Source organism: Prionailurus viverrinus, chromosome X (assembly GCF_022837055.1).
Source record: "Prionailurus viverrinus isolate Anna chromosome X, UM_Priviv_1.0, whole genome shotgun sequence".
Classification (NCBI taxonomy): domain Eukaryota; kingdom Metazoa; phylum Chordata; class Mammalia; order Carnivora; family Felidae; genus Prionailurus; species Prionailurus viverrinus.
In genome coordinates, this window is record NC_062579.1 from 79,500,038 (window position 1) to 79,510,251 (window position 10,214).

The window sequence follows — 10,214 nt, forward strand, 5'->3', positions numbered from 1 at the left end:
AAAAAAAAGGGAAAATGAAGCCTCAAATTAATTACAGAGTATCTGAATATATAGATGAAAAATCCAGCATGGATTTTTTATGCTCTAGAAAAATCCTTGGGGCATTGATCTGTGTTTAATTCCTGGTTTTCTACTAAAGCAGTGCTTTTAATCAGACTCTTGTTTTAGGATTACTAATTGCCCTCACCTTGTCTTTTACTCCTTTAACTCTGAGGAGGTTGAAACTTTGTTTTTAATGGACAATATTTGAAGATACTGTGTTAAGGACAGGACAGAGCAGAAGAATCAGCAAAGAAATGTCTATATCAAAGAAGGAATATTTTTAAAACTTTTTGTTTAAATTCCATTGTAATATTAGTTTCGGGTGTACAACATAGTGATTCAACATTTCAGTACAACACCCAGTACTCATCACAAGTGCCCTCCTTAATTAACATCAGCTTTTTCACCTACCCTCCCCCCAACCTACCCTCTGGTAACCATCATTTTGTTCCCTAAAGTTAAGAGTCTGTTTCTTGCTTTGCCTCTCTCTATCTCTTTTTTTCCCTTTGCTCATGTTTTGTTTCTTAAATTCCACATATGAGTGAAATCATATAGTATATGTCTTTCTCTGTTGACTTATTTCGCTTAGCATAATACTCTCTGGCTCCATCCATGTCACTGCAAATGGCAAGGTTTCATTCTTTTTATGGCTGAGTAATATTCCATTGTGTGTGTGATACATATAGCACTTTTTCTTTATCAATCCATCTATCAGTGCACACTTGGGCTGTTTCTATAATTTGACTATTGTGGATAATGTTGCTATAAATATGGGGGTGCATGTATCCCTTTGAATTAGTATTTTTGTATTGTTTAGGTAAATACCTAGTAGTGCAATTACTGGATTATAGGGTAGTTCTATTTTTAACTTTCTGAGGGACATCCATATGTTTTCCATAGTGGCTGTATCATTTTGCATTCCCACCAACAGTGCAAGAGGGTTCCCCTTTCCCCACATCCTCACCAACACCTGTTGTTTCTTGTGTTGTTGAATTTAGCCACTCTGACAGGTGTGAGGTGGTATCTTATTGTAGTTTTGATTTGTATTTCTCTGATGATGAGTCATGTTGAGCATGTTTTCATGTCTGTTGGCCATTTGTATGTCTTCTTTGGAGAAATATCTTTTCATGTCTTCTGCCCATTTTTTATTTTATTTATTTTGTTTTTAAATTCTTTAACGTTTATTTATTTTTCAGAGAGAGAGAGAGACAGCAAGCAGGGGAGGGGCAGAAAGAGAGGGAGACACAGGATCTGGGCTGTCAGCACAGAGCCTGACACAGGGCTTGAACCCATGAACCACGAGATCATCACTTAAGACGAAGTTGGTTGCTTAACCAACTGAGCCACCCAGGTGCCCTGTCTTCTGCCTATTTTTAACTGTATTATCCATTTTTGGGGAGTTGAATTGCATAAGTTCTTTTTTTCAATCACAACTAAACATTTATTATTCTGTTAAGTGAAGCAATTGCAGTGATATTTCAGAATATATATATATATATTTATTTATTTAAATGTAATGTATGCTCATAGACTCTAAACAGTATTTTAAAATATAAAATCTCTCCAAAAGAAAATATTCAACTACAGGTAAGATAGATAGCTTTTAATATAATAAAGGGGCACCTGGGTGCCTTAGTCAATTGGGCGTCCGACTTCGGCTCAGGTCATGATCTCATGGTTTGTGAGTTCGAGCCCTGCGTCGGGCTCTGTGCTGACAGTTCAGAGCCTAGGGCCTGCTTTGGATTCTGTGTCTCCCTCTCTCTCTGCCTCTCCCATGTTCATGCTCTGTCTCTCTCTAATACATAAAAAACGTTAAAAAATTTAATATAAGAAAATGTTACAAGCTTTTAAAATTAAAGTCATCATCAGATTTTCCATAACACTATGTACAGAAATTTGCAAACTTCCTGTACAGAACAGACTAATCTTTACTCTTGACCAAGATGTTCAGTAACATATTGGTAATCTTCTACAAGTTCCCGAAAGCTTTCTTGCAGCTGTTCATGTTGACTGCTTATTTCTATTTGATTCATCTGTTTTGTCAATTCTTCTGGTCTGAGATATTTTCTCATTTTAGCAAGATCTCTCTGCTTTTTCTTATACCGGCTAATCCATCTTCTTTTAATGCCCAGTCAATAGCTTCTGAATTGTTCAGCATCACTCATGTCAGTTACCAGTAGTCGAAGATTTTCATAAACCTGTCTAGCATGCACTTATTTATTTTGAACTTCTGTTGGGACTCTATTGCTATATCTTCATTGAATTCTTGCATCAACTTTTCCTGGGAAAAACATGACAAGTCTTGACAAAGCTTCACAAGCACAAAGTCTCTTAATTTCACATAGCTTTTTGATGGATCTTCCACTGTAATATCAAGAACAGAAGGAGATACAATGTGGTATCTATGAGCTGTTTCCAAGAATTTGAGGACCATGGCCTTGACCTTGAAATAGATTCAGTATCAGCATCTGACTTATACATGACTGGGTTTTGTCTGGATACACATAGTAGTTATAGACTGTCAGGTAGCCTGTGGTTGCAAAGAGTGTAGCCCCATCTTTATTATATTTCTCAAAGACTAGAAACTAGTGTTATCTTTCATAATCCACGTCAATACAGCTAGCAGTTTCAATAAACCACATCAAAAATGACTGAAGCCTTTAATGATATTCTCAAATGCTTTTACATGCCATGCCAGACTTGTATATCTGAAAGGTAAAGTTTTCTCCTCTTGTTGGACTGAGAACAGAGTATGTATGCAGTATGATTCCAAATGTCTTGAAATCAACTTCTTTTCCCAGCAAAGAGAGAAAATCATTCGTGTTTGTACAAAATTTAGGTGGAATGATTTGTCCAATTTTGCCCTTTACATCATCTGCCTCTACACAGTCGAAGTTTTCATCAACTCTAGATGCATATTTGACATGAAACAATGTTGACAGGCTACAAGCAATATAGCATGATACGTTCATCAGATCCTTGTAACAAAATCATGTTCATCATCCCCAAAGAGTTGATGGGTTTATTCAAGTCAGAAAGTTCTAATTTAATTCTCAAGATCTTCAGGAAAATGAGCCATTTTTAGTTCAATTACTGTGTTGGTATTACATTTGTACTCTGCAAGTTTCTTCTCCACTGCACTCTGGCACTTAATCAAAAATTTCTCCAAATTTCACCAAATCCGACCATTTCCAAGCTGCAAGAAACTGTGGCTGAGGAAGGATTAATCTATAAGTTCTTTATACATTTTGAATACTAACATTTATCATTTGCAATATCATTTGCAATAACCACTTGCAAATATCTTTTCCCAGTCTATAGGTTGCCTTTTAGTTTTGCTGTTTCCTTCATTGTGCAGAAGCTTTTTATTTTGTGATGTCCTTTTATTTTATTTTTGTTTTTGTTTCCCTTGGCTCAGAAGACATATCTAGAAATATGTTGTTATGACCAGCACCAGAGAAATTACTGTCTGTGCTCTCTTATAAGATTTTTATGCTTTGGGGTCTCAAATTTAAGTCTTTAATCCATTTTGAATTTATTTTTGTGTATTCTGTAAGAAAGTGGTCCAGTTTCATTCTTTTACATGCAGCTGTCCAGTTTTCCCAACACAATTTGTTGAAGATTCTGTCTTTTTTCCATTGGATATTCTTCCCTGCTTTGTCAAAATGTTAATTGACCATATAGTTGTGAGTTTATTTCTGGGTTTTCTATTCTGTTCCATCGATCTGTGTGTCTATTTTTGGGCCAGTACCATACTATTTTGATCACTACAGCTTTGTAATATAGCTTAAGTCTGGAATTGTGATGTTTTCAGCTTAGCCTTTCTTTTTCATGATTGCTTTGGCTATTCAGGGTTTTTTGTGGTTCCATACAAATGTTGGGAATGTTTGTTCTAGCTCTGTGAAAAATGCTGGTGGTATTTTTATAGGGACTGCATTAAATGTGCAGATTGCTTTGGGTAATATAGACATTTTAACAATATTTGTCCTTCCAAACCATGAGCATGGACTATTTTTCCATTTCTTTGTGTCCTCTTCAATTTCTTTCTTCAGTGTTTCATAGTTTTAAGAGTATAGGTGTTTCACCTCTTTGGTTAGGTTTATACTTAGGTATTTTATTGTTTTTTGGTACAATTGTAAATGGGATTGATTCCTTAATTTCTCTTTCTGCTGCTTTATTATTGGTATATAAAAATGCAACAGATTTCTTTACATTGATTTTGTATCCTGTGACTTTACTGAATTCACTTATCAGTTCTATCAGTTTTTTGGTGGAGTCTTTCAGGTTTTCTATATAGTGTATCATGTCATCTGAAAATAGTGAATGTTTTACATCTTTCTTGCGAATTTGGATGCCATTTATTTATTTATTTATTTACTGTTGTCTGATTGCTGTGGCTAGGACTTTCCAGTACTATATTAAATAACAGTGGTGAGAGTGTACATTCCTGTCTCATTTCCAACTGTAGAGGAAGATCTCTCAGTTTTTCCCCACTAAGGATGACATTAGCTGTGTGTTTTTCGTATATGACCTTTATTATGTTGAGGTATGTTCTCTCTAAAACATGAGTGTTTTTATCATAAATGGATTATGTGCTCTGTCAAATGCTCTTTGTGCATCTATTGAAATGATCCTATGGTTCCTATCCTTTCTTTTATTAATGTGTTGTATCACATTGATTGATTTATGTATACTGAACCAACACTGCAACCCAGAAGGAAATCCCACTTGATCATGGTGAATGATTTTTTAAAATGTATTGTGGGATTTGTTTTGCTAGTATTTTTTTGAGAATTTTTACATTTATGTTCACCAGGGATTCAAAGAAGGAAACTTGTCAATGAGAATATAGTAGAGGTATGAGAATGAAGAGAAGAGTGGGGATCATACAAAGGCTTCATGCATGGAATATACTTGAAAGAAAAGAAAGAGTCCTATCATAACACCCCAACATCATCACATTCTAACTATTGTTAATGTACTTTAAGGTGTAAGTATGTATGTATGTATTCATGTGTGCAAGAGAAAGCAACACTGGTGTTACAGACGCCCACAAGCTCAAAGTAACCTGCCACTTTTCTCATCAGAGCCAAAGCCCATGAGTGCCCTGAAGCTATGGGGATCAGAGCATACAAGTGTTGTGTTACCAAACCTTCTGGAACTCCCAAGGCCACTGTTAAAACAAGAGCCAGGAGCACATAGCTGCCTAGGCTGTTAGAACATCTGTGACTTATCACCATAGTTGGAACCCTTCTGTTTGAGTAGGAACCAAGGAGACTACACTTCCACTGAGAAGCCTGTGTTCCTGCTGAGGAACCCATTTCCGCACTGTTGCTGCTGTATTTTCAGGAAGTGTGGCAAAAAAAAAGAAAAGAAAAAATAAAGTAAAACAAAGGAAAAGAATGGAAAAAGGAAAGGAAAAAAGGAAAGGAAGGGAAAGGAAAGGAAAGGAAAAGAAAAGAAAGGAAAGGAAAGAGGAAAGGAAAAAAGAAAAGGAAAAAAAAAGGAAGGAAAGTACAGGAAAAAAGAAAAGAAAAGAGAAGAGAAGAAAAGGAACAATGTCTTCTCTCTTTCTCCCACCTCCTAATCTCCAAACCTTGCCTCCCATTGACATAACGTAGTAGATACCAAACAAGAAAGGGACCTGGGAAATGTAATCTATGGGATTCCATCACCTATGATACACAAGGATGAAAACAGAGCTAAGAGCATCAGATACAATAGGATTATAATGTCTTTATTGACTATTTTTCTGTAAAATAATTATATGTGTTATAGAAAAAATATTTAGCTTTCCTTAATCTTAGAACATCTTTATTTTCCCTTTGTTTGTAATGGATATTATCCCTAGAAATAGGGATTCACAGCTGACATTCTTTTCTTTCAGTGCTTGGAAAATATTGTGCCACTTATTTTTGGCTTCCAGTGGTTTCTGATGAGAAATCCACTGCCACCATATTCTCTCTGGCTTCTTTCAATATTTTTCCTTCTTTAGGTTTCAAAAGTTTAATTATGATGTGTATTGGTGTGAATTTATTAACTTATCATATTTGGGATTCCTCCAGCATCTTTAATTTGTAGGTTTATGTCTTTCATCAAATTTGGGAAATTTTCAGCTATTATTTCTTTGAATACCTTCTCAGTTCCACTATCCTCTTCTTCTGGGACTCCAATAATATGAATGCAGGATTTTTTTTTGAATGTTGGATCTTTTATTGTTGTTCCACAGATCACTGAAAACGTTCACTTTATTCAGTTTATTTTCTCTCTTTTGTTCAGATAGTAAGTTCCATTAAACTATCTAAAAGTACATTGATTCTGTCCTCTATAATGCCTCTGCTATTGAGCTCACTCAGTGAGATTTTTATTTCAATGATTGCATTTTCATTTCTAAAACTTATATTTTGCTCTATTATGTAACTTCTATTTCTTTACTGGGATTATCTTTATTTTCATTTTTTTAAATAATTTTAGGTGCTTATTCAAGCATTTTTATGATGGCTACTTTAATCCTTGTCAGATAATTCCAATAGCCCATTCATCTTGGTGTTGGCATCTTGGTGTATAGTCTATTATCATTTATTTGGTGGCTTTTCTGTTTATTTGTATGTTTGGAATGATTTCCAGTTGTATCTTGGACATCTTACATATTATGAGACTTTGTATCTTGTTTCATCTTAATTTTTCATGGCTCTCCCCCCTGCTGAGGTGTAGTGGAATGCCCAGGCAATATGTATATTCAGCTTCTATCTCAACTTTACCAACACCATCCAGGCAAAAGTGGGACACTCACTCACACTTCCTTATTGTAGATGTGTGACATAGAAACACAGATCCACACTGGGCCCCACTGATTCTAGAGAGAAGGACAGGGCTGTCAACAAGCTCTGGTTTATACCATAAATGGTATATTAGCTTCCTGCTAGACTCTCCACCACCTGGCTGAGGAATCACAATGCTGCCTGTGTCTGCCAGGTAGAGCATGAGTTAGCTTCTTGACCAGCCTCACTGACACCACTATGTATAAAAGTACACCTGATTTCATGGAGTATGTAAGATGGACAATCCACTTCCTGTTCACCCCACTGAAACTGTGGGAATGAGTGTAGTTTCTCATCGGTGTTTCTCTGAAGTAGGGTGGGTATTGTCAAAAAGTTTTTCTGTTAAGCGACACTTATCCATGACCTGGCCAGGGGAATAGCTTTTTCTTTGAGCTTTTGTTTATTTTTGTCTGTGCCTGTTGGTGTTTCAGAGTTGGATGTTTCTACAATCACTTTCTGGGGCATATGAGAGGCAATAAGGAAACCAAAGTACCTCACTTGCTGTGTCCTTTAAATCCCAAGGTCCCTGGACAATCTGTCTTCTCCTTTCCAGTGATCTGTTTTTTTTTTCCATATTTGCTATGTTATGTCCAAGGTTTTTATTTGTAAGTATAGAGTGAGGGAGATGATCATGCTTATTAAATCCCTAAACATGCCTATGCAAACAATGATACAAAATTAATGTTTGCCTATCACTTTTGGTAACATTAAAAATAAACTTAATATAGTGACTTAAAGTATATAGAAAAAGCACACTGCAGGTGGTGTTATATACTGTTATAATAATTTTTCAGTAAGTGTCTTTCAAAATTTAAAAGTATTTTAGGGGGCATCTGGGTGGCTCAGTCAGGTGAGCATCCCACTTCAGCTCAGGTCATGACCTCACAGTTCGTGAGTTCGAGTCCTGGGTCAGGCTCTGTGCTGACAGCTCAGAGCCTGGAGCCTGCTTTGGATTCTGTCTGTCTCTCTCTCAAAAATAAATAAACAGGGGCACCTGGGTGGCTCAGTCGGTTAAGCGTCCGACTTCAGCTCAGGTCATGATCTCATGGTTTGTGAGTTCAAGCCCCGCATCAGGCTCTGTGCTGACAGCTTGGAGCCTGGAGCCTGCTTCGGATTCTTTGTCTCCCTCTCTCTCTGCCCCTCCCCAACTCATGGTCTCCCTCTCAAAAATAAATAAACGTTAAAAAAATAAATAAGCATTTTTAAAAAGTTTAAAAGTATTTTTTATAGCTAGCCCTATTGTAGTGGTTTTAATTTTATTACAATAGATGTATTCATAGATTACCTGTCATTTTGCCCTGTATTAAATGTGTATAAGGAGAAAAAAATAAGATATTTGCTTATAATTGTTGACCAATTGTTGACCAAGTCAAATGTGTTGATTTTGGGGGCACCTGGGTGGCTCGGTTGGTTAAGCGTCTGACTTTGGCTCAGTTCACGATCTCATGGTTCATGAGCTTGAGCCCCACATAGGATTCTCTGCAGTCAGCACAGAGTCCACTTCAGATTCTCTGTCCCCTTCTCTCTCTGTCCCTCTCCCACTTGTGCTTTCTCTCCCTTTCTCTCAAAAATAAATAAAAACATCAAAATGTATTGATTTTTAAATTATCACTTTTATCTTTTCAACTTGTTTTTTGTCCACTGTGTTTCACTTTTCTCAGTTGAGGCACATGTTTCAAAAATTAAAATAAATATTAATTATATAGCTCAATGTCACTTCACATATATAAACATCCTGATAACCACCACACAGTTCAAGATGTTGAACACTTATTCCATCATAGAAAATTTTCTCATGCCCTTTTCTAATCAGTAGATGTAGCTACTGAGCCAGCAGCTTTTTTGACCTGTATCAACATAGATTAGTTTTTTCTGATCTTGGACTTCATATAAATAGAATCATACAGTTTATAGTTTTTTGTATAGTTGGTCTATTTTAATAAGCATCATATATTATATTCATCCATGTAGATTTATTAATAATTTATTTTTCATAGTGGCATAGTATTCCATTGTATGAATGTATCTATCATACTTCAAGAGGAGTGCAGGAATGACCTCAAGATGGTGACATATGTCATTCCTGACTTCAGTCCCCCTCACAAGAAGATCATTTAGCAAATATCCTTAGACAAGATACAACTGTGAAAATCACAGATTGCAAGGGTGAGGCTGAAGCATACCTTTGGACCACAGAGGCCAGGAAAGACCAAATTAGAAGGATCAGAAAATCGGCTTCATTTTGACCACATTGCCCCTATCTGAGGCCAGCACACTGACAGAGCTCCACAGAATTTATGGTTTTCTCCAGTGGAAAGAAGAGAATCCAAGATGGACATCCAGCTTCCTAGCATTGTGGGACACTTCCTGGGAGGCCCATAGAGGTTTCATCTCATGGGGTCCCGGGAGAATCTGTGGAGTTTTACTGGGGATCAGATAGAGATGGGAAGGGGGGAGGAAGTTACAGCAACCAGCACTCAGATCTTGGTGGGCCATGTTTCTGCTTACAGTGGGGCTTGAGCAGAGATCCCAGCCAGTGGCTCTGCCTATCTGCAGAGTTGAAGCTATAGCTCCCTCTAGCCAAGGGAGTTCTGCCTGATTTGGATCCCTAGGCAACAGGCCATACCACCTTTGGAGCCCATTCTAAGGTTCTACCCAGGCAAAGGAATTAATTTGCCTTAGCTTAACTGCTAAGCACAACTTCCAGTCCTGCCCCTCTGGGAAGTATAGACACAGATGCCCAACAGCTGTGGAACACATTCTATTGCCTGCCTGGCAAGAGAGAAAATTTGCAGTCTTGCCCAGTTGCTGAGCATAGCCTCCAAGTCCTGCCCCTCCAGGAAGTGTGGCCAAAGTCACCTGGAAAGTTCAGAGCCCATCCAATGACCTACCTGGGCAGAGAGCCAAGCCCACATCCCTGCCCAACTGTTGAACATAGCATCTGGTCCTGCATAATCAGGGAGCCTGAAAAGTGACACTGAGCAGCCTTGGAGCCCATCCTACACTATCACTAAGTCCAGCCTGTAACCCTACCCAGTGGCAGAGAAAAGCTTAAAGTCCTGCCTTATTTCTGAACAAAACTTGTGGCCTCACCCAAGCAGGCATCTCAACCATTGGGTCTGGGCAATAGGGAAGCACAACTTGTGACCTCACCTGACCAGAGAAGCACAGCTTGTGACCCCAGCTGACCAGAGAGCCAAGACAGCAACAACCTACCTGATTGCAAAACCAAGCCTATGGCCCCATTTAACTTTATGGCACAGCCTGAATTCATCCATTTGATCTCAGAGCATAGTCTGAGGCTCCAACCAACTGTAAAGCCTGGCTTATGGCCCCACTTGAATGTGGAGT

At 37.8% G+C, this 10,214-nt stretch overlaps 1 pseudogene; it reads right to left on the minus strand.

Annotated features, from left to right (window-relative positions):
* Nucleotides 1-1,970: 1,970 nt before the first annotated feature.
* On the minus strand, nucleotides 1,971-5,363 carry LOC125157031 (histone acetyltransferase type B catalytic subunit-like; annotated as a pseudogene).
* Between the last annotated feature and the right edge of the window lie 4,851 nt (nucleotides 5,364-10,214).